This window comes from Urocitellus parryii, chromosome 5 (assembly GCF_045843805.1).
Source record: "Urocitellus parryii isolate mUroPar1 chromosome 5, mUroPar1.hap1, whole genome shotgun sequence".
In the NCBI taxonomy this organism is placed as follows: Eukaryota; Metazoa; Chordata; class Mammalia; order Rodentia; family Sciuridae; genus Urocitellus; species Urocitellus parryii.
In genome coordinates this window covers 146,193,586-146,219,699 of record NC_135535.1, presented here as the reverse complement: position 1 = coordinate 146,219,699, position 26,114 = coordinate 146,193,586, and positions in this window count along the sequence as shown.

Here is a 26,114-nt window from a genome sequence, read left to right as displayed (position 1 = left end):
GAAAGTGTGCAAAGAAAGTGTTGTTATTGATAGGGAGATGCTAACAGGAACACTTGTACAAAGCACATACCTAAGATCATTTTCAAAGTCACATATTAAACCTTAGGGTCTTTTTTATGGTCTTTATTCTTCACATGACTGAGTAAAGCTTTAAGTCTTAAATTCTCTAAGGTCCCTTAATGTTAGGAGAGCAATTTACTTGACAATTTGGTTACACAGTGGCAGTGTGGTAAGGTGTGTCTCAGCACATCCTACCTGAGGATGAAGAGCTCCGACAAACCAGGAACATGTGTTATAAACAGAAGCAGTTTAACAGACCATTTAATGTTTATTTGGTTGAAATTCTCTGTAAAGGAAACATGAAATTCACATACCAGGCCTGTGATGTTCTTTCTTCTAAGCTTTTAATTTAAGTGATTAAAGGTTCATTTGTTTTTTATACCTACCATTTCACTCTTTGAGATTTCATATGATTTTTTTTTTTTGCCATGAGTGACTGACTCAGAAAACAGAGAAATTTTTAAGTATTTTTTAAAAAAATATTTATTTTTAAGTCATAGGTGGACACAATATCTTTATTTTATTTTATTTGTGGTGCTGAGGATCCAACTGAGTGCTAGACAAGTACTCTACCACTTGAACCACAACCCCAGGCCCAAGGATTCTTTTTCTTTTTTAAAAAAAATGAAGAAGAAGAAGAAGAAGAAGAAGAAGAAGAAGAAGAAGAGAGGAACATATCAAATATAAATGTTATAGTTAAGATTATTGTATCTTAAAAAGCAGGATACAGACTTCTCCCTCCGGGTCCCCAACCACGCGGCCACAGATAACCGGCTCCACAGGTGGCAACTCGGCGGGTGCAGAGGTCAGGTCCTGGAACCAGCAATCGCTTTTGCAAGCGGCGGTTACCCTGAGCGGCTTGGGCCGCCCCGCCCGAACCCGCGGTCGGCCTCCGCCATCCGGGCTCCCTCGGAAGGCATAGCGCTCACTCTGGGAGCAGCTACTTCTCCCTCCGGGTCCCTAAACACGCGGCCACAGATAACCGGCTCCTCAGGTGGCACCACGGCGGGTGCTGAAGTCAAGTCCCGGAGCCACCAATCGCTTTTGCAAGCGGCGGTTACCCTGAGCAGCTTGGGCCGCCCCGCCTGAACCCGCAGTCGGCCTCCGCCATCCGGGCTCCCCCGGAAGGCACAGCGCTCACTCTGGGAGCAGCTGCTTCTCCCTCCGGGTCCCTAACCACGCGGCCACAGATAACCGGCTCCACAGGTGGCAAAGCGGCGGGTGCAGAGGTCAGGTCCCGGAGCCAGCAATCGCTTTTGTAAGCGGCGGTTACCCTGAGTGGCTTGGGCCGCCCCGCACGAACCCGCAGTGGGCCTCTGCCATCCGGGCTCCCCCGGAGGGCATAGTCCTCGCTCTGGGAGCAGCTGTTTCTCCATCCCGGTCCCTAACCACGCGGCCACAGATAACCGGCTCCACAGGTGGCACCGCGGCGGGTACAGAAGTCAAGTCCCGGAGCCAGCAATCGCTTTTGCAAACCGCGGCTACCCTGAGCAGCTTGGGCCGCCCCGCCCGAACCCGCAGTGGGCTTCCGCCACCCGGGCTCCCCCGGAAGGCACAGCGCTCACTCTGGGAGCAGCTGCTTCTCCCTCCGGGTCCCTAACCACGCGGCCACAGATAACCGGCTCCACAGGTGGCAACGCGGCGGGTGCAGAGGTCAGGTCCCGGACACCAGCAACCGCTTTTGCAAGCTGCGGTCACCCTGAGCGGCTTGGGCCGCCCCGCCAGAACCCATAGTCGGTCGCCGCCAATTTCCAGCGAAATCGAGGGGCTCCAGACAGATTTCCATCGTGCAAAGTTTGACTGCGGGAGCTCCTTTTCTCCGCACGGAGGGGAGCATAGCCTGATAGGCAATCGCCCTGCGGCTGGAGTCGGTGGCGCGCACTGGGGAGCAGCAAGGTGCCGGAGCGGGGGGAGCAAAGATACCTGCGGCCCACTGGAAAGAAAGGCCAGGGGGTAAATTTCAAAAACACAACAGTTGCACCAAGCAGAAAGAAACTCGAGCAGTATGAAAAGACAAGGAAAGAAAGGACTACAAGCTATGCAGGTCAACTCAACATTAGAAGAGGTAATAGCTGCAACTGATGGAATGTCAGATAAAGAGTTCAAGATATACATGCTTCAGATTATCTGGAGTCTCAAGGAAGACATGAGACAGCAAAATCAGACAATGAAAGATCACATTGACAAACAAATCCAGGAAGTAAAAGATCAATTTCACAGGGAGATAGAGGTAATAAAAAACAAACAAATAGAAATCCTAGAAATGCAGGAAACAATAAACCAACTTAAAAACTCAATTGAGAATACTACCAGCAGAGTAGATCACTTAGAAGAGAGAACATCAGACAATGAAGACAAAGTATTTCAACTGGAAAAGATCATAGACAGCTCAGCAAGTCTACTAAGAAGCCATGAGCAGAACATCCAAGAAATATGGGACAATATCAAAAGACCAAATTTAAGAGTCATTGGGATACAAGAAGGCACAGAACTCCAAACCAAAGGAATAAACAGTTTATTCAGTGAAATAATACGAGAAAACTTCCCAGACCTGAAGAATGAGGCAGAATCCCAAATCCTAGAAGCCTACAGGACGCCGAATATGCAAAATCATAAGAGATCCACACCTAGACACATTATAATGAAGATGTCCAACATACAGAATAAGGAGAGAATTTTAAAAGCTGCAAGAGAAAGAAAGCAGATTACATTTAGGGGTAAACCAATCAGGATAACAGCTGATCTCTCGACACAGACTCTGAAAGCTAGAAGATCCTGGAATAACATATTTCAAACACTGAAAGAAAATGGGTTCCAACCAAGAATCGTGTATCCAGCGAAATTAAGCTTCAGGATAGAAGATGAAATTAAAACCTTCCACGATAAACAAAAATTAAAAGAATTCGCAGCTAGAAAACCATCTCTTCAAAAAATCCTTGGCAAAACATTACAGGAAGAGGAAATGGAAAACAACATTGAAAACCAACAATGGGAGGTAGGACAGTAAAGGGGGAAAGTAGTCAAAGAGGATAACAAATCAGGTTTAGTAACATCAATAAATAAATATGGCTAGAAGAACAAACCATATCTCAATAATAACCCTAAATGTTAATGGCTTAAACTCACCAATCAAGAGACACAGGCTAGCAGAATGGATCACAAAACAAGACCCAACAATATGCTGCCTACAGGAGACGCATCTGATAGGAAAAGATATTCATAGACTGAAGGTGAAAGGTTGGGAAAAGTCATACCACTCATATGGACTGCGGAAACAAGCAGGAGTGGCCATACTCATATCTAATAAAATAGATTTCAAACCAAAGTTAATCAAAAGGGATAAAGAAGGACACGTCATACTGCTCAAGGGAACCATACACCAACAAGACATAACAATCATAAATATATATGCCCCAAATAATGGCGCAGCTGTGTTCATCAAGCAAACTCTTCTCAAGTTTAAGAGTCTAATAGACCACCATACAATAATCATGGGAGACTTCAACACACCTCTCTCACCACTGGACAGATCGTCCAAACAAAAGTTAAATAAGGAAACTATAGAACTCAATAACACAATTAACAATCTAGACTTAATTGACATATATAGACTATACCACCCAACATCAAGTAGTTACACTTTTTTCTCAGCAGCACATGGAACCTTCTCAAAAATAGACCATATATTATGTCACAGGGCAACTCTTAGACAATATAAAGGGGTAGAGATATCACCATGCATCTTATCTGATCACAATGGAATGAAACTGAAATTCAATGATAAAAGTAGGAAGGAAAAACCAAGCATCACTTGGAGAATGAACAATAGGTTGCTGAATGATCAATGGGTTTTAGAAGACATCAAGGAGGAAATTAAAAACTTCCTAGAGTTAAATGAAAACACAGACACAACATATCGGAACCTATGGGACACATTGAAAGCAGTTCTAAGAGGAAAATTCATTGCTTGGAGTTCATTCCTCAAAAAAAGAAAAAACCAACAAATAAATGATCTCATACTTCATCTCAAAATCCTAGAAAAAGAAGAGCAAAACAACAGCAAAAGAAGTAGAAGGCAAGAAATTATTAAAATCAGAGCTGAAATCAATGAAATTGAAACAAAAGAAACAATTGAAAAAATCGACAAAACTAAAAGTTGGTTCTTTGAAAAAATAAATAAAATTGACAGACCCTTGGCCATGCTAACAAAGAGAAGAAGAGAGAGTACCCAAATTACTAGCATACGGGATGAAAAAGGCAATATCACAACAGACACTTCAGAAATACAGAAGATAATCAGAAATTATTTTGAATCCTTATACTCCAATAAAATAGAAGATACTGAAGGCATAGATAAATTCCTTAAGTCTTATGATCTGCCCAGATTGAGTCAGGAGGATATAGACAACCTAAACAGACCAATAACAATAGAGGAAATAGAAGAAACCATCAAAAGATTGCCAACTAAGAAAAGCCCAGGACCGGACGGGTATACAGCAGAGTTTTACAAAACCTTTAAAGAGGAACTAACACCAATACTTTTCAAGCTATTTCAGGAAATAGAAAAAGAGGGAGAACTTCCAAATTCATTCTACGAGGCTAACATCACCCTGATTCCGAAACCAGACAAAGACACCTCAAAGAAAGAAAACTACAGACCAATATCTCTAATGAACCTTGATGCAAAAATTCTCAATAAAATTCTGGCGAATCGGATTCAAATACATATCAAAAAAATTATACACCATGATCAAGTAGGATTCATCCCTGGTATGCAAGGTTGGTTCAATATACGGAAATCAATAAATGTTATCCACCACATCAATAGACTTAAAAATAAGAACCATATGATCATCTCGATAGATGCAGAAAAAGCATTCGACAAAGTACAGCATCCCTTTATGTTCAAAACTCTAGAAAAATTAGGGATAACTGGATCATACCTCAACATTGTAAAAGCAATCTATGATAAGCCACAGGCCAGCATCATTCTGAATGGAGAAAAATTGAAGGCATTCCCCCTAAGATCTGGTACAAGACAGGGATGCCCTCTCTCACCACTTCTGTTCAACATAGTCCTCGAAACACTGGCCAGAGCAATTAGACAGTCAAAAGAAATTAAAGGCATAAAAATAGGAAAAGAAGAACTTAAATTATCACTATTTGCAGATGATATGATTCTATACCTAGCAGACCCAAAAGGGTCTACAAAGAAGCTATTAGAGCTAATAAATGAATTCAGCAAAGTGGCAGGATATAAGATCAACACACATAAATCTAAGGCATTCCTGTATATCAGCGACAAATCCTCTGAAACGGAAATGAGGACAACTACTCCATTCACAATATCCCCCAAAAAAATAAAATACTTGGGAATCAACCTAACAAAAGAGGTGAAAGACTTATACAATGAAAATTACAGAACCCTAAAGAAAGACATAGAAGAAGACCTTAGAAGATGGAAAAATATACCCTGCTCATGGATAGGCAGAACTAACATCATCAAAATGGCGATATTACCAAAAGTCCTATATAAGTTCAATGCAATGCCAATCAAAATCCCAACAGCATATCTTGTAGAAATTGATAAAAGAATCATGAAATTCATATGGAATAATAAAAGACCCAGAATAGCAAAAACAATACTAAGCAGGAAGTGTGAATCAGGTGGTATAGCGATACCAGACTTCAAACTATACTACAGAGCAATAGTAACAAAAACAGCATGGTACTGGTACCAAAACAGGAGGGTGGACCAATGGTACAGAATAGAGGACACAGTAACCAATCCACAAAACTACAACTATCTTATTTTTGATAAAGGGGCTAAAAGCATGCAATGGAGGAAGGATAGCATCTTCAACAAATGGTGCTGGGAAAACTGGAAATCCATTTGCACCAAAATGAATCTGAATCCATATCTCTCGCCGTGCACAAAAGTTAACTCAAAATGGATCAAGGAGCTTGATATTAAATCAGAGACATGGCATCTGATAGAAGAAAAAGTTGGTTATGATCTACACGCTGTGGGATCGGGCTCCAAATTCCTCAATAGGACACCCATAGCGCTAGAGTTAACAAATAGAATCAACAAATGGGACTTACTCAAACTAAAAAGTTTTTTCTCAGCAAAAGAAACAATAAGAGAGATAAACAGGGAGCCTACTTCTTGGGAACAAATCTTTACTCCACACACTTCAGATAGAGCCCTAATAACCAGAATATACAAAGAACTCAAAAAATTAGACAATAAGATAACAAATAACCCAATCAATAAATGGGCCAAGGACCTGAACAGACACTTCTCAGAGGAGGACATACAATCAATCAACAAGTACATGAAAAAATGCTCACCATCGCTAGCAGTCAGAGAAATGCAAATCAAAACTACCCTAAGATACCATCTCACTCCAGTAAGACTGGCAGCCATTAGGAAGTCAAACAACAATAAGTGCTGGAGAGGATGCGGGGAAAAGGGCACTCTTGTTCATTGCTGGTGGGACTGCAAATTGGTGCAGCCAATTTGGAAAGCAGTATGGAGATTTCTTGGAAAGCTGGGAATGGAACCACCATTCGATCCAGCTATTCCCCTTCTCGGTCTATTCCCTAAAGCCCTAACAAGAGCATGCTACAGGGACACTGCTACATCGATGTTCATAGCAGCTCAATTCACGATAGCAAGACTGTGGAACCAGCCTAGATGCCCTTCAATAGATGAATGGATAAAAAAAATGTGGCATTTATATACTATGGAGTATTACTCTGCATTAAAAAATGACAAAATCATAGAATTTGGAGGGAAATGGATGGCATTAGAGCAGATTATGCTAAGTGAAGCTAGTCAATCTTTAAAAAACAAATACCAAATGACTCCTTTGATATAAGGGGAGTAAACAAGGACAGGGTAGGGACGAAGAGCTTGAGAAGAAGATCTACATTAAACAGGGAGGAGAGGTGGGAGGGAAAGGGAGTGAGAAGGGAAAGTGCATGGAAATGGAAGGCGATCCTCAGGGTTATACAAAATGTCATATAAGAGGAAAGGAGGGGTAAGACAAGATAATACAAATGGAAGAAATGATTTACAGTAGAAGGGGTAGAGAGAGAAAAGGGGAGGGGAGGGGAGGGGAGGGGAGGGGGGATAGTAGAGAATAGGACAGACAGCAGAATACATCAGACACTAGAAAGGCAATATGTCAATCAATGGAAGGGAAACTGATGTGATACAGCAATTTGTATACGGGGTAAAAGCGGGAGTTCATAATCCACGTGAATCAACCGTGTAATATGATGTATCAAGAACTATGTAATGTTATGAACGACCAATAAAAAAAAAAAAAAAGGAAAAAAAAAAAAAAAAAAAAAAAAAAAAAAAAAAAAAAAGGGCTAGAGATGTGGCTCAGTGGTTGAGTGCCCCTGAGTTCAATCCCCAGTACCAAAAAAAAAAAAAAATGAGTTTATAACTTTTGCTGGTAAATGGATGGAACTGGAGACTATCATGCTAAGTGAAATAAGCCCATCCCAAAAAACCAAAGGTGGAATCTTCTTTTTGTTATGAAGATGCTAACACACAACAGGGGTGGGGGGAATAGAAGTTCAATGGATTAGACAAAGGGAAATGAAGGGAAGGAAAGCAGGATGGGGGATGGGATTGGGAAAAAAGTGAAATAAATTACTCAAATGTAACTTTCCTATGTTCATAGATTATTACATGACCAGTGAAACTCCACATCATGTACAATCACAAGAATGGTGAGTTATACTCCATGTATGTATCATATGTCAAAATAAACTTTACTGACATGTATATCTAAAAAGAACAAATAAAAAAGAAATCTGAAAAAAAAAAAAAAAAAAAAAAAAAAAAAAAAAAAAAAGCAGGATACAGACATGTAAACTAAAGTGTTATTAAGTAAGTCAAAAATATATATTTCTTAACTGGAAAGAGAAGAACAAATATTGAATGATTCTACTGTATAAAATATGTAAGCCTGGCCCGGTGGTGAATGCCTGTAATCTCAGCAGTCAGGAAGCTAAGGTAGGAGAATCTTGAGTTCAAAGCCAGCCTCAGCAAAATCAAGGTACTAAGCAACTCAGTGAGACCCTATCTCTAAATAAAATACAAAATAGGGCTGGAAATGTGGCTTAGTGGTTGAATTCCTCTGAATTCAATCCCTGATACCCCACCCCCCAAATATATATTGCCGGCTGATGAATGGCTCACAGTGGCCCCAGCAACATCTAGCTGATTGGCTCCTATGTGAAGCTGCTCATTGGGCTGTTTCCCCACCCTTCAGACTGCCAGCTGATGATTGGCTCACAGTGGCCCCAGCAACATCTAGCTGATTGGCTCCTCTGCGGTGATGTTCATTGGGCTGTTTCCCTGCCCTTCAGACTGCCAGCTGATGATTGGCTCACAGCGGCCCCAGCAACATCTAGCTGATTAGCTCCTCCACGGAGCTGCTCATTGGGCTGTTTCCCTGCCCTTTCAGACCACGGAGCCGCTCATTGGGGGACTTCTTTGGCTCCGCCCACGCGACTCTGCCAATTGGCCTCAAGAACAGGAGGATTGTGGGAGGTGGAGAGGTTTGTGTGGGTGAGAGGCTTGTGGAAGCCTGTGGTGGCAGTTGGGCCCTGAGGGTTTTTTCCAGAGGAGCTCTTTTGTTTGGTGTTTGTAGTTCTAAAAATAAAGGTAGTTTCTTTATTTGGAAGATAAACTTCCCCAGCTGGAAGTTTGCTAGGGCCCCTTTGGCTGTGGCTCTCAATATCTCCCCCTCTGTGTTTAAACAACAAGCATGTGGCTAAAGAAAAACTTGTGTAACATTCCAGAAGGCACTAAAAGAAAACAATTTTCTTAACAATTTACATTATCTTGAAGAGAATTATTGAATATAATGAAAAGAAAAGGTGAAAGTAAACAAACAGATCTGTTAACCTCCTTTTTTGTTTACATATTAAACAATTCTTAGTTATTTACCCAATTTACATTAAACCATTTAAATCAGGTGAATAAAAAGAAATATTTGGATCCATTTTTTCATGAGTGCTCATCATATATGATATATGGACATACGTACATTCAAACATATAACACAAAACACAGGTGTGCATACATAATATAATACATACAACACATAACATAATAGTAAAGGCCTTATAACTTTTTACAGGTGAAACCTCCATTGCAATGTTTAAAAACTCTATAGTCGAAAAAAAAAATAGAACTGATCAGCAAAACATTAACCTAGGTCTGTATGAGCTCAAAAAACAAAATAGAACTTCATGATATGGGAAAGGGCAATAATAAAACAGATATTGAAAAAAGCATCCTGGTTCTGTTGCAGATGTATGGATAGCCAAATTGGAGTTTTGAATATCAGCTGTTATGGATTTGAGCCAAATCATCTTCTTTTTGGTCTATAGATATCGCTTTAGTCAATCTCTCTGGAATCCAAATCGGCTGCTGTTCTTCCTGTGGAAACACACAAACAGACCCCCGACTCCAGACATTTACTGGGACAGGACCTTTCAATTGTCCTGTTAGAATATCTTTCCAAAGTACCTTGGGCTTATGTACATTTTTTGGACACATATGCCTTTCTGCAGCACTAAGTCCTGATGAATCCATATTTAAAAAGTTTAGAGTAAAAAGGGTTATTTTAAGTTTATCTTTGGGGAATAAATACCCCTTCCCAATTCCGTCTTTTTGCTTTAATAAGTACATTTTAAAAGTTTGATGAGCTCTTTCAACTATGCCTTGTCCCTGAGGATTGTATGGGATTGCTGTTATATGAGTAATGCCAAATGATGAGCAAAATTGTTTAAAAGAGGTAGAAGTATAACCAGGGGCATTATCTGTTTTTAACTGTTTTGGAATGCCCACAGTGGCAAAATTTTGTAAGCAATGAGCTATAACATCTTTAGTTTTTTCTCCGGCATGAAGGGAGCCCATCAAAAATCCAGATGAAGTATCAACTGTAACATGCAAATATTTTAATTTTCCAAATTCTGGCAAGTGTGTGACGTCCATCTGCCAAATATGGTTAGGTATCAATCCTCTAGGATTGACTCCAAGATTAACTTGTGGTAAAAAGGTCACACAATTTTGACATTGTTTTATTATTTTTCTAGCTTGTTCCTTAGTTATTTTAAAACGCTTTTGTAAAGTATTAGCAGTGACATGGAACCTTTTATGAAAATGTGTAGCTTCTTCTAGTGTAGAGAAAATATGTATGTCATGTGTAGTTTTGTCTGCTAAATCACTGCCCAAACTAAGGGCTCCAGGTAATCCTGTATATGCCCTAATATATCCTATAAAGAATGGATCTTTTCTGACCAAGATTAGACTTTGTATAGCAGAAAACAAAGAGAAAACAGTAGAGGAAGGGGAAATCCTACCAGCATCTTCAAGGGATACTATAGCATTAACTATATACTGACTATCAGAAAATAAATTAAATACAGAATCTTTAAACATCACAAAAGCTTGTAAAACTGCATTAAGCTCTACCTTTTGAGCTGATTGTTTGGGTACTAAAAATGTAAAAGTTTGATCAGGGGTAACTACTGCTGCTGTACCATTATTTGACCCATCAGTGAATATATTTGGAGCATTCATGATAGGGGTTTTTCTTTTCATTTTTGGAAAAACTACAGGATGCTTAGACCAAAAAGACAACAAAGGATTAGATGGTAAGTGATTATCAAATGAAACATTAGATTTACACATGATTATTGCCCAAGTATTTAACTCATTAGCTAACTCATCAATTTGATCCATAGTATATGGAGTAATAATTTTATTGGGAGAAATTCCAAACACTCCCTTTGCTGCTTTTATTCCTTTGAGTATTAATTGTCCTACAGCCTCAGGATACCTAGTAAGAATAGAGTTAGGAGAATAAGATAAATGTGTCCACAATAATGGACCTTCTTGCCAAAATACTACTGTAGGAATATTTTTTGTTGGTATTACAATAAATAATAAAGGCAAACTTATATCAATTCTATCCAAATGCATATTTTCCATATATGTTTCAATAATTTTTAATGCCTTTCTTGCTTCAGGCCTTAACATTCGGGGTGAATTTGGATCTGATGGACCTTTTAGGATATCAAATAAAGGTCCCAACTCTCCTGTTGGTATGCCTAGATAAGGCCTTATCCAATTTATGTCTCCTAATAACTTTTGAAAGTCGTTAAGTGATCTGAGTTGATCTACTCGTATTTGAATTTTTGGTGGACGGATCATGGTTGAGGATAATAGAACTCCTAAATAATTAATTGGAAAATTTAATTGTACTTTATCTATTGCTATCTCTAGATTATAATTTTTTAATAAATTTGTAAGTGTGGCATAACATTCCAGCAATGTGTTTTTATCTTTGTGTGCTAACAATACACCATCCATATAGTGAAATATTTGTAGTTCAGGATTTTGATTTCTAAGTGGCTGGATTGCTTTATTAACATAAATTTGACACATAGTTGGGCTGTTAGCCATCCCTTGAGGGAGCACTTTCCATTCATATCTCTGATCAGGACCTTCATGATTCAGTGCAGGGATAGTAAATGTAAAATGTGGAATATCCTCAGGATGAATTGGAATTGAAAAGAAACAATCTTTAATATCTATAGCTAAAACATACCAGGTTTTTGGTAAAGCTGACAATTGGGGAATCCCTGATTGAGCAGGTCCCATAATAACCATCTCATTATTAATGGCTCTTAAATCTTGTAATAATCTCCATTTACCAGATTTCTTTTTGATGACAAAAATGGGAGTATTATAGGGAGATAAGGAAGGTTGTATATGTCCCTCCGGTATTTGTTGTTTGACCAGGTCATGGGCTGCTTGTATCTTTTCTTTAGTCAGGGGCCACTGAGGAACCCATACTGGTCTATCTGATTTCCAAGTAATTTTTATTGCCTAAGTGACCCCTTCTGAAAACCCAGTCCATGTCTATTTATTCCTTGATCTATTTGAATTGGTGCTGCTATACCTTGTTCTCCTAATCTTTTTTCTTCCCTGAAACCTTGTCTATCCCTAATAGTGGGCGCATTTGGATTGATGTTATTTGTTAATGTCAAACCTAATTGATCTAGGACATCTCGTCCCCATAAATTTATAGGAAGATGATCCAATACATATGGCTGTATAGTTCCTTCACATCCTTCAGGATCCTTCCAATCTAATACCATTGCACTTCTCTGGGGATTAGTTGCCACTCCTAGGCCTTGAAGCGTTTGAGTGGCTTGTTGTAATGGCCAATGTTTTGGCCATTCTTGACGAGATATGATGCTAAGGTCTGCACCTGTATCCAGTAGCCCATTAAATTCATGTCCTTGAATATTTAGTTTTAGCATTGGGCGAGAATCTAAATTCAAAGACAGCATAGCCCAATCTACACCTGTGGAGCCTAAACCCCTGGAACCTCTTTCCATAGTACTACTGGAAAATTTATCATGTAGGCTGGATATTGTTAATAACTGTGCTATTCTATCTCCTGGTGAAATTACTGATATACCCTTTGGAGAACTAGATATAATTTTTATTTCACCTTCATAATAGGGATCAATTACCCTGTGACTTATCATAAGTCCTTTTAGCGTAGAAGAACTGCTTCCTAACAATAAGTCTACTGTTCCTTGGGGAAGAGGTCCTTTTACTCCTGTGCGAATGATTTGAACTCCCATCTCTGGAGTTAGTACTGCTCTGGCGGAGGCGCAGATGTCCAACCCTGCGCTCCCTCTGGTTCGTCTGATGAGAGATCTGATGGATAATGTGTCCTGGGCACTACCCTGATGGTGTTTCTGGGTTCCTCCAGTGCCCCGTACATTTGTGGTCGTGGGCCCCAGAGCATTGGACCCCCCTGTCCGTTTTTTGGCAATGGAGCCCGATGCCTTTCTCCAGGATATCGTGGGTAAACACCTGGTCCTTGTCCATTTTTTGATAAGAGAGTACCCTCTATGGTGGTTTGAGAACGGCATTCATTAGCCCAATGTCTCCCTCTATGACATCATGGGCAAATACCTGGTGTTCTATTCCTTTGATACCTAGCTTTGTTAAACCCTCCTCCTATGGGGCAACTCCTTTTAAAATGTCCTGTTTGTTCACAATTGTAGCATGTTTTTGGCCTGTCATCTAAAGCCTGTTGTACTGCTGCCAAGACTTGTCCTTGTTCATTAATGTCTCTACATAATTTAATATATGTGTTTAAATCTTCATGTCTCCATTGTCTAATGACCTCTCTGCAGCAACAATTTGCTTGGTCATAAGCCAGTTGTTTTATAAATGGCATTGCTTGTTTTGTATCCCCAAAAATTCTGGAAGCTGCTTGAATAAGCCTATCTACAAATTCAGCGTAAGGTTCATTAGTTCCTTGTATTACCTTAGATAATTGACCTTGTAAATCTCCATGCCCCTGTAAAGTTTTCCATGCCCTAACCACATCTACAGCAATTTGTGTGTATACGCCAGGATCATATTCAATTTGTTGCCGTTGACCCTCGTAAGGTCCTTTTCCTAACAACATATCTAGATTTCTTTGAGGGTAACCGGCTGCTGCATTTTGCCTAGCTGTCTCCCTGCATTATTCCTCATTGGCAACCTTCCATAACAAATATTGTCCTCCATTTAGCACAGATTTACACATACTAGCCCAATCTGCTGGAGTCATGTCCAAGTTGGTAATGGATTTGACCATGCTTACAGTGAAGGGTGCTTGAGGACCATAGGTTGTTACAGCCTCCTTTAACTGTTTCGCTGTTTTGAACTCTAACACACAGTGAATTCGCTGCCCTCCTGCCTGCTCAAGTACAGGGCATGCAAATCTTTGAGGTCCTGTCTCAGGATCCCATCTATCAACTACGGAGTTTGAGGGGGTTGAGGGCCACTCAGCTATCTCCATAGGTGGAGCTGTTGGTTGAATTACTCCCTCTGGTGATAGAACGGTGTTAGTAGCAGCCTCCTGTTGTAGCTTTTTCCCTAATAGCTGTTTCTCCTCTAAGCTTTCTTCCTTTAAATTTTCTTCCTCTGTCTGACTAGCTTGAGAGACCTTCTCTTTTGCTTGATCTAAAATGTCTTTCTCCATGGTTTGAACCTCTAACAATTTATTTAACACTCTTTCAGTTTGTTTTTTACTAATTTCTAATCTGTTATAAAGATAACGCAATCCAATAAGATAACACAAAACAAAACCGAAACAGAATGAAACAAAAACGGAACAAAAAATCGTTGTATCAATTTTCCTATTTTCTTGACATGTACATTTGTGGTCTATTTCTATCTCTTCCTCAGGGGCAAGCAACTTCAAACCTTGAGCCAACCATTTTTCCCAGTCTGCCTGAGAAAATTCTAGGGATAGGCAGCTTGAAACAAACACAAAACAAATCAAAACAAGAACATTGTTTTTTAAAATGGTCACCCATTCTCTCGCCTTCCCTTAGGGGCAAGCAATTTCACTTACCCCGAAGCTTCAGACGTTCCCCGCATGGGCAGCCAAATGCCGCAGTCTGGCTGGGCACAAATCACGAGCCACTGAAGCAGGAACAAACTTTATTTTTGAACTGCAAGAAAAAACCTCACACACGCTCCTGGAGAATTCTCTGAAAGCCACGCGGCTCCTGCAGGAACCCCCAGCCTGAAATATCTCTCTGGGAAATCCCTCCTCCTGCACTTCCCCAACCAATGGGAACTCTCGGGGAATCCCCGGAAATCCCCATGAGAACTCCAAAATAGCGAGAGAACTCAAAAGTAGTGGCAGAGGCGGATATTAATGCCTCGCCTGTCAATCAATACTGTTGGCAAAATGCCCAGGGGCCATACAGACTGGCTGTGGCTCTCAGCACTGTACCATTGGGCTATCGGTCAATACCATGCTATTTTTGTTACTATTGCTCTGTAGTATGGTTAAGGTCTGGTAGAGTGATGCCACCAGCTGCAATCTTCCTGCTAAGAATTGCTTTAGCTATTTTGGGTCTCTTATTTTTCCAGATGAATTTCATGATTGCTTTTTCTAATTTTATGAGGAATGTCATTGAAATTTTGATGGAAAAAGCATTAAATCTATATAGTGTTTTTGGAAGTATGGTCATTTTGATAATATTAATTCTGCCTATCCAAGTGCAAGGTAGATCTTTTCATCTTTCATTTCCTCTTTTTTATTTTGTAATCCTGTTCACCCAAGTCACACTCTTCTGCTTTTATAAATGTAATTGTCTCAGAAACCAAAGACTGTAGATCTGCTGGGTATTTTCATAATTTATTTCATTATGAAAAGAAAAACATGCAGATTAGCACATTTTTGGTTGATCATTGAAGATTCTGTCTCTTTTTTTTTAATATAAGGAACAAAGTGGGGAATTTTTTGCTTTAAGTTTTTTTTTTTTTTTTTTTTGCATTTGATTAATGTGTCTTTCGAGAGCTGGTTTCACAGTTCCTGTTAAACATTAGTATCTTTGGGTTTAGGTTTTTTAATATGTGTTTTGGTTTGAAAGCTTATCTTCCCCCCCCCTCCAGAAAAAGCTCTATCTGAAGCATAAGGCAGATGGAATAGACATGGGCTCTCATTTCATTCTGAGTTTTACAGAAGCTCCTAGTTTTATGTAAATTCTCAACCACTTCATAAATCCTCTATGTGTACATTTTAACTACCTTTGACAGTTTGAACTGTGTCTTCTATAAATTCCTTGCAGATATTAGCTACTGTGGAAAAGTCACTACTTTAAATATGTCTTTCTACTTTTTGTTGAAAAGTGTTTTTTTTTTTTTGCATTTCAAATTGAACTTCACTATTCTTAAATTAGCTTCATTTAGAATACCTTTCTCCTCTGACCATATGATATTTTTTTATAAAATTTTGGAATATTTTAATAATTTTCTGATTTCTTAATCCTGCACCTTATTTTTCTTTTTTCCAGCTTAATAACAAAGATTTGACACTAACATGTATTTTTTAAAAAAATCCTCTGATGGTGTCTTTAACCCCAGTAACTTCAACAAGGTATTTTTTTTTTTCATCCTAGGTTATTTGATGATTTTGTTATTTCCTCACAACTTGTCACTCTAAGAAATTTATTCATCTTTTGAGACCCTTTCAAAATTATCTTCAATCTACTATAAACTGAATATTTCCTTTGCAATATCAACAAATTAAGTATATTTCATTTTTTCATATTTTTTTAAAAAAGAGTTACAACAAATAATCCACTTTACCTACCATTTTTCATTTGCTTTCTTTCATGCCTTCACCAACATATTCCTCCAGGAATTTTGTGTGTCTGCAAACATCTTTCTCAAAATCATTCAAGAGTCTTTCTGAAATCAATGCCAAGTATCCAAATATCAAATTATTTACCAGTTAGCAATTTTTTAGTATAACAAATAAGCACTAAACTTACTGGCTTAAAAGAAAAATAATTCTTTAATTACTGCTCATGACTTTGGAGGTAAGAAATTTGAAAGGAGCACAGTTGAACACTTTGACTCAAAGCTTCTCATATGGAACTAAATGGTTACAGGATAAGGAACAGCAGAGGATTGGAGCAGCTGGCTACTGCTCAGAAATCTTCCTTTTCATGTAGTCTCAAAGCCTTGCTCTCTGGTCTCTCCTCAAGCACTAGTTTTTACAGTATGTTAGTCTTAGGAAGTTATATTTTTCCTGTAGTATCTGGCTTCCTTTTTGCCAATATTCAGAGAGAACCAAGCTCCACCAGGGATGATAGTGCACACCTATAATTCCAGCAACTCAGGAGGCTGAGGCTCAAGGCCTGCCTCGGCAAGTTAGCATGACCCTAACACAAAATAAAAATGAAAAGGACCTGGGATGTGGCTCAGTGGTGAAGCACACCTGAGTTGAACTCCCAATAAGGGAGAGAGAAAGAATATCAGCTATTGTTGTATTATAGCTTCAGAAGTCACACAGCATCACTTATGCCATATTTTATTGGTTGATGTAGTGACAAAGTCCACTCAATTGTAAGGTTGGGAAACAACTCACCACTCATTGAGCAGAACATCTGGGTCTTACTATAAGAAGAACATATATGATAGGGATATAATTTTTGAGAAATCTTTGGCAAATACATTCTGCCTAAGGGTTTTATCCAAAATGTAGAAACAGTCTTATTAAATATGCTCCTCAACAACACATTATTTAATAGCTGTCACTTTGGTTCTCACATTACATTAATCAAAATTTAAGCTTTTCTAAAATAAAATAAATGTTATGGACTTAATTTTTACCCCTAAAATTCAGAGATTGAATTCCTAACTACCAATGTAACTGTATTTGGAGATAGAATTTAAAGAGGTAATTAAAGTTAAATGAGATCATGGGGATATAATCAGATAGGACTATTTTCCTTAACAGAAGAGGAAGACTTAACAACACTCTGCATGCCCCTACCCCCCTTTTCTTCAGGTTCACACTGAGGAAAGGCCATGAGAGAACACAGCAAAACAAGGGTATTGGATGTAGCTCAGCGATAGGGAACTTGCCCACCATTACTGAGGCACTGAGTTTAATTCCTAGCACAACAGAGAAAGAAGGAAGGAAGAAGAAAGGAAGAGAAATGAGTACCTACAAGCAAGGAAAAGATGCCTCACCAGAAACCAACCATACGTGTGTCTTGGTTCTGCCTCCTTCAGAAAGGTAAATGTAATTCTGTTTAGTCCACACAACCTGTGGTTTCTTGCTATGCATCCCAAACTGACTAATTCAATGACAAAGTGAATATTATTTTCAAAAGTTCTGATGCATAGAAAAAATTGTGCATATTAATGTGGTACTATATAAAGGGTTTTTTTTGTTTTTTGTTTTTTGTTTTTAACCAGGGATTGAATCCAGAAGTGTTTTACCACTGAGCCATGTCTCCAGCCCTTTTTGTTTTGGGGACTCTCACTAAGTTACTTAGGTTCTTGCTCAGATGCTGAGGCTGGCCTTGAATTTGTGATACTCCTGCCTCAGCCTCCTGAGTCACTAGGATTATAGGTATGCCTATTGCACCTGATCCATGTTAAATTTTGTGGGTTTTTTTACTTATTTATTTTTTGGTACCAATATGCTTATCCATGAAGCCATATCCCCAGCAATTTTTTGTATTTTATTTAGAGACAGCAGTTGCTTAAGGCCTCAATAAGTTGCTGTTGCTGGCTTTGAATTCACAATCCTCTTGCCTCAGCCTTCCATGCTGCTGGGATTACAGGAGTGTGCCACCCATGTTAATTTTTAATATATGTGTATGTTAAGTAATGTTTAAATCATAGTAAACACATCTATCTCCAAAATCACCTATCATTTCTTAATGGTGAAAATGTTCAATATTCTTTCCTATAGTTTTTTGCAATATACACTTACAAAACCAGAAAATATGTCTTTATGTTACTCTTTTGGAGTTCACAGTGGAATTTAGCAATTTCCCCTATCAGAAGTTCTGAAATTTAAAAATATATTAATTTTTTTTAGTTTTAAAATGAATACCAATACCAGCATCTATCTCTTCATTTTTATGCATAGGACCAAATATAAATATGTCATGGAGCCTTATTTTAGTGAAGTTTTTTAAAAATTTTTATTTATTTATTATATTTTTACGTGAGCTCTATTATTATGATTATTATTATTATTATTTGCATTATAATTCTTAATACACCTTTATACCACAATTTATTATATCTCTGTATACAAGATATGTTGACACCAAATTCACATTGGCACACATGTATTTTGTACAATGATGAGGGTAGGGTCTCCTTCCACCATCCATGCAATTTCCCTTCTCCTTCCTTTTCCCTCCCACCACTCTTCCCTATCTAGAGGTAATCTTCTTTGCATGCTCTTCCTCCCTACTCCATTTTGAGTCACCCCACCTTATATCAGAGAAGACATTCCGCATTTATATTTTTGGGATCAGCTAACTTCACTTAGCATAATCTGCTCTAATGCCATCCATTTCCCTGCAAATGCCATGATCTTATTATTTTTTAGTGCTGAATAATATTCCATTGTGTATAAATGCCACATTATTTTTATCCATTCATCCATTGAAGGGCATTTAGGTTGGCTTCACAGTTTAGCTATTGTGAATTGTGCTGCTATAAACATTGACGTGTCCCTGTAGTATGCTATTTTTAGGTCCTTTGGGTATAGTCCGAGAAGGGGAATAGCTGGGTCAAATGGTGTTTCCATTCCCAGCTTTCCCAGGAATCTCCATATTGCTTTCCAAATTGGCTGCACCAATTTGCAGTCCCACCAGCAATGTATGAGTGTACCTTTTTCCCCAAATCCTAGCCAGCACTTATTGCTGTTTGACTTCATAATGGCTGCTATTCTTACTGGAGTGAGATGGTATCTAAGAGTAATTTTAATTTGCATTTCTCTGATTGCTAGAGATGATGAGCATTTTTTCATATATTTGTTGACTCATTGTATATCCTCTTATGAGAAGTGTCTGTTCAGGTCCTAGGCCCATTTATTGATTGGATTATTTGGTTTTTGTGGTGCTTATTTTGTTGAGCTCATTATATGCCCTAGAGATTAGAGTTCTATCTGATGTGTGAGGGGTAAAAATTTGTTCCAAGGATGTAGGCTCCCTATTAACCTCACATATTATTTCTCTCGCTGAGAAAAAAAACCTTTTTAGTTTGAATTCATCCCATTTGTTGATTCTTGGTTTTAATTCTTGTGCTATCAGTGTTTTATTAAGGAAGTTGGGGCCTAGCCCCATGTGATGAAGATTAGGACCTACTTTTTATTCTATTATATGCAGAGTCTCTGGTTTAATTCCTAGATCCTTGATCCATTTTGAGTTGAGTTTTGTGCATGGTGAGAGATAGAGATTCAATTTCATTTTGTTGCATATGGATTTCCAGTTTTCCCAACACTATTTGTTGAAGATGCTATCCTTTCTCTAGTGCATGCCTTTGGCACCTTTGTCTAATATAAGGTAGTTGTAATTTTGGATTAGTATCTGTGTCATCTATTCTGTACCATTGGTCTACCAGGCTGTTTTGGTGGCAGTACCATGCTGTTTTTGTTACTATTGCTCTGTAGTATAGTTTAAGGTCTGGTATAGGGATACCACCTGTTTCATTCCTGCTTAGAATTGCTTTAGCTATTCTGGGTCTCTTATTTTTCCAGATGAATTTCATAATTGCTTTTTCTATTTATATTAGGAATGCCATTGGGATTTTGATTGGAATTGCAATTGAACCTGTATAGTGCTTTTGGTAATATGGTAATTTTAATAATATTAATTCTGCCTATCCATGAGCAAGGTAGATCTTTCCATTTTCTAAGGTCTTCTTCTATTTCTCTCTTTATGGTTCTATAGTTTTCATTGTATAGATCTTTCACCTCTTTTGTTGATTCCCAAGTATTTTATTTATTTATTTTTATTTTTTTGAGGATATTGCGAATGGGGTAGTTTTCCTCATTTCCTTTTCAGAGGATTTGTCACTGATATACAGGAACGTCTTTGATTTATGGGTGTTGATTTTATATCCTGCCACTTTGCTGAATTCATTTACTAGTTCTAGAAGTTTCTTGGTAGAGCATTTCAGGTCTTCTGGGTATAGAATCATATCATCAGCAAATAGTGCTAGTTTAAGTTCTTCTTTTACTATAGTTATTCCTAAAAATATGTTAATTACCTTTAACTTTGTTTAACTCAGTGATCCCAGAACTCATCTGTGTGTTCACCAAGAGCCCTCCTTTTTCAGATGTTTTCTGTTAAATCTTGTGGTTACTTCATTTCCTGCTTTATGACATTTTGAATAAAATTAGGGATTGTTCATTTGTATTGTGTCTTCCACTGAAAGGAAACATGTGATCTAGTCCTACAATATTTCTTTGTTAATTACTGTGCTAGATAATATTAATTAGACTACTTGGCTTGAACCCCGGAATTTTACATATATTGTGGGAACATAAAATGATGAATTAGTAAGGAATTAATCTTTTAATCATTCCTTTAAAACCATTTATTGAGTGCATACCACCAGCTACATATTGTGCTAAATATGTGCTTGATAGAAAAATTAAGCCCTCCAAAGATTTGATAGGTAGAAGAGGAAAATAGATTTGCAAAGATCTTTAGAATTAAACAGAACCTTGTGTTTGGTTCCAATAATAATGATAATAATAATGGACATTTTGGGGGAACATACTCTGTAGTAAGTATTGTGTTAAATGCCTAAAAACATGTCAATTTAAAAACCAGAACAACTATATGTCATAGATCCTATTGGTATGCTTTTTGTCTTAAAGAAGAAACTAAGGCTCAAATAGGTTACATAGTTTCCCCAATCAGTGGAATACTTCTGTAATCAATAGAGTGAGGTTGGCAGAAATATTTTTTATTTGATTTTTTTTATGTGTGAATGAACAGGTAGCATACAATAGGACAGTGCTGAGCAGCTTTTCCTTGGCTAGGAAGAAGAGTATTCAATAGGGTGATGAAGAGATACAAAGTGCATTTGAAGAACTGCAAGGTGTTCATGCAAATCTCTATAATTTTCCCTGGGTAAAGACAGATAGGGCCTAGATCCCAGCATCCTCAAAGCTGCTTAACACAGCCACAACAAAAGAAAGAACAAGTACTAAAAAATATATATTTTCTATAAAAATAATCTTATTAGCCATATTCTCTAAAGGCTTGTTTAGATCTTTAAGGAATTTTTTTTTAATATTCTAAGTTAATTCAAAGATTGGAGCATATTACTGACTTTTCCTCAGTATGGTCTGGAAATAGACAATGAAGTCCTATACCAAGAATAATTGTCCTGTATTCAAGAGAACTTTCATGGAATATACATTTAGAAGTCATAGTTTTTTTAATTATCCAAAAGTAAAGTCTAACTTCATTATACCTATGAACAAAATATTTTTGCCCTAAGGTTTACTAAATATTAAAGTTTTATAATTATAGATCACAACATAAACTGAAAGAGGTTACATTTTATTTTGTTGGAAACCATACTTAGAAATATTCCCACATTAGAAAATCTCATCACTAATGGTAATACTGCACATTTTGTTTGGTCACCAATAAAATACAAAAACACATCTGTATTTATGGTTCTTATACACATTGTAATTCAACATATAGGGTGAACATATGACTGATTTTTAAATGAGTTCTATTGAAGTAGTGATGATAGTGAAAATTAAGTAAATATTGTTTAATTATCAGTTAACTTTTTCTTCTTTTTATATTATTTATGTTTTGAGTGTTGTGGTTAATTTTGAAAATATAAATATAGATTATTTCACTAATTTTAATTTCAACGTAAAATAATAAAGGGGAGAAGTGTGTGTGTGTGTAGGCACAAATCAAGAGAGAAGTCACATTGTAATGTAGGGTGGAGATCACAGATGACATCATAGATTAAATATGAAATGTATAATTTATGCATTCTTCCTTGTTTGCATAGGATTTGTATTGTTTTGATTTAAAAATGTGTGTTATCCAAATCTTTTTCCATTAACAGGATCCATGTTATAATCCAGCCATCAAATTGTATACAAAATTTTCTGGAAAAAAAGTTTCAGAAAATCCTTTTTTATTAGGGGAAAGCCTCTGGTCATATATAGCTTTTGCCTTTACCCCAGACTCCAACATGATACCTACATATGTAGTAGCCACATGCCTAGTACAAGTGTCACTAGTAATGAGGCAGAAAAAGGAGAAGGAACATTGATTAATGATATTATCATAGAATCAATATATCTTCCTATGTCTTGAAATCTTAAATAAACAGTAAACTTCTTACTTAAAAAAGTATTGTGAGGGCTGGGGCTATGCTCAGCCGTAGAGGCACTGGGTTCGATTCTCAGCACCACATATAAATAAATAAATAAATAAATAAATATAGGTCTATCAACCACTTAAATTTTTTTTAAAAAAGTAATATGAGATCAGAACTATCTATTTTACTAGTAGAGAGAGAAAAAATATCATTTGCTGAGGGAAGACAGGTCCAATGAGCTGGATAATGACTTGCAATATAATTTAACAAGGATTTACATCTTCTGTAGCTTGCCCAGTTGAAAAAAATGACAATTTCTATATATTAATCAATAAGAGCTATAAGATTCTGTAAATGGCAGCCTTAACTGGTTAGTAGATTGTGACTGGAAAACTTGCTTGTCAAATATTCTACTGAGAGTTATCTGACAATAGTGCGCCTCAGTAATGATAAGGTTCAAGGTCCCACTAGATTATAGTCTACAAATTCCCTCAATGCAGTGGCAATTCTTCCAAGGAAAAGAGCTTAGGTTAAAAAAAAAAAAAAAAAAAAAACTGTGAAGATCCAGAATGAACAAAATCTGGGGTAGAAACACAAGAAACTACTCCCGAAAACATTTTGTCAAAGAAGTTTTAGAATGACTGTTCAAGAAGTTAAATCTTCAACTGGCAAACAATATTGATTTGGTGATATTTCCAGTAGAAATCTCACAGTCCCAAACTAGCGTTCACCTGAAAATAGGCCACATGACAATTCTGGGTAAGTAATGTAATGCTTCTTCTACCCAGAACACAGGACTGGTGGCTGAAGGAATAGCAGCCTTCTTGTAAAAAACTTGAGAAGAAATGCCACAGAGCTTGGTGGATAGTGTAATGGTAGAGAACCCAGATTTCTGGGGGGCATTGTGTAGTTACTCTACTCGCTCTGGACTACCCATCTCCAAACTTTCTATTCAGTGAGAAAAATACACAGTTACTTGTTTAAACCAGCATTTGTTGGGTTTCTAGTTATTTACAAATGGATCTCACCAATGACTTGCATAAACAAGATGAACTGGGTTTAAAAGAGCTGGCTGCAATATTGAGCTAAGAAAGTGGCAAAAAATCACGCAAAAACCGAGGGTAGAATGGCTCTGCTACCTTAAGGGTCAGCTTCCATGCTGTAAAGAGCACTGAAAAAGAGACTGTGAGCCCACGTTTAGTTTATTTTATAGCGGAGATATCAGAGGGGGATAAAGTTTCAAGAGTGGAGTCTTGCTTTGTGATGTCTTGTGGTTAGCAGATTGATTGACATCTTGGTGAGTCACACCCATCTCAGGTGCTGTGTGGGATCTTAGGCAGAGCTTGAGGGGAAGGTGCACCTACATCTTGCAATCACCCCCTAACAGGGATCCCCCAGTGCCAGGCCTATCCCCTCATTTGGCTACTATGTACAGTAGTTCACACACATAGCCATGGATGGCTCATGAGAGATGGACATATTTTTAACTACCATATGAACGTAGAAAAGTCATTTATCTTTTGGACAGCAGGTTTGGGCATTCATTCAAGCAGTTTATTGGGTGAACACCCAGTGACAACACTGTGTTAAGAGTAGACATTAGAATGTTGGACAAGACTTATAATATATGTGTTAAATGGTAGCTATAAGTACAGTTTCAAAAAGTTTCAATCTGCAATAGAAGGTAGTTGAACACAAAGAAGTGCTTTCTATTATTTCATGGTGAAGAATTTAAATACAGATAAAACACTGAATATTTGACCAGAGAACTGAGTAAGGTTAAGGTCATAGGGTTTATGCATTGTGCTAAATTTTTTAGTGACAAATATTCTCATAATATGGGAAGATTATATCAATTATTCTCAAAATACCTGCATATCATTATATTTAGATATATTTAAATCTATCAGTCCCTGTTCTGCATCCTATGACAAATGTTGCCAATTGTGACCTACAACAATTTAAAGAGTCCACTCCAGGATGTTGGCCCTTCAAAAATGCTTACCTGGAAGACAAATGATCTGTATGCGCTTCTCTTTTACACACACACACACACACACACACACACACACACACACACCACACACACACACACACACACACACACACAAAAAAAAAAACCTTCTCACTTTATGAATAGGAAAAAAAAAGCATTTCTACTCTGTAATTCCTCATCTAAATCTACAAACTATGTACTATTATGGTATGTTCTTCTCTAGTACTCCCTAACATTTTTTTGTATTCCATATGTTAGTCTATTCACTTTTGGTAACCATAATAAAGAATATAAGAATATGAGGTATTACTTCCAAATGTGGCAGTACACCCAGACTTACGATGAAAATCTTTCTAAATCTCACCCCCAACACATTCCATATTATTTTTCCATCACTCCCACCCCAAAGAAAAGTGAATTGCATTTTTATTTTTGGTACAGTAAGACTTGAATTATTAAAGCAAATGTTTTGACTCATTGACAGGGAGAATAATTCCAGCTAATTTATCTCCTTAGAAATTAGCTTCATTAAAAAAAATTGACTGATTGATTGATGATTTTATATGGTGCTGAGAATCAAACCCAGTGCCTCACACATGCTCAGCAGATGCTCTACCACTGAGCCACATCCCCAGCCCCAGAAATTGACTTCTTAACAATTAACTAAATGTGCTTGAAAGGTTTATTAGGACAAGGTAAATATAACACAATATGAAAATTAAACCCAAATGTCAAGCTGCAATATAGAACAGACAGAATATGTCTATAGTCTTTAAAAACTGTTTCAGAAATTAAGGAGAATTTGTCATAGACTAATGTTCTTAATGAATAACTTAAGGAAATATATCTCAGTCATCACTTCTAGGGAGTCTGACATCTATGAATGATGGGTCTGATGTGGGAAATGCTTTTCTTTAGATGGAGCATGGAAAAAAAAGGAAAAATGAGCACTTTCAAAATGATTATTAGCCAATCTTTTTAACATCAGTAAGATCACTGTCAAATATAATCAATTGATTAAAATAAAATGTGTAAGACTTTGGAGAGATGCACTGATCCGTATCAAAGATCAAGAAATATACAAAATATCTTATTCTTGAATAAAAAAATCATTCTATCACATCTGGGGGAAAGGTGCTCTCTATTTACAATGTCCTCATGAATAATTTAGTATAATTGGTATCAAGGAATGGTTCCCTCATATGCTCCCTATCTCATAATAAATTCACTCTTAAAATTTCTAGTTTGTTTTCAGATATTCTTCATTGCTGACCTTCCATCTGTAACAGTATGTGTTCCTGAGACTTTCTT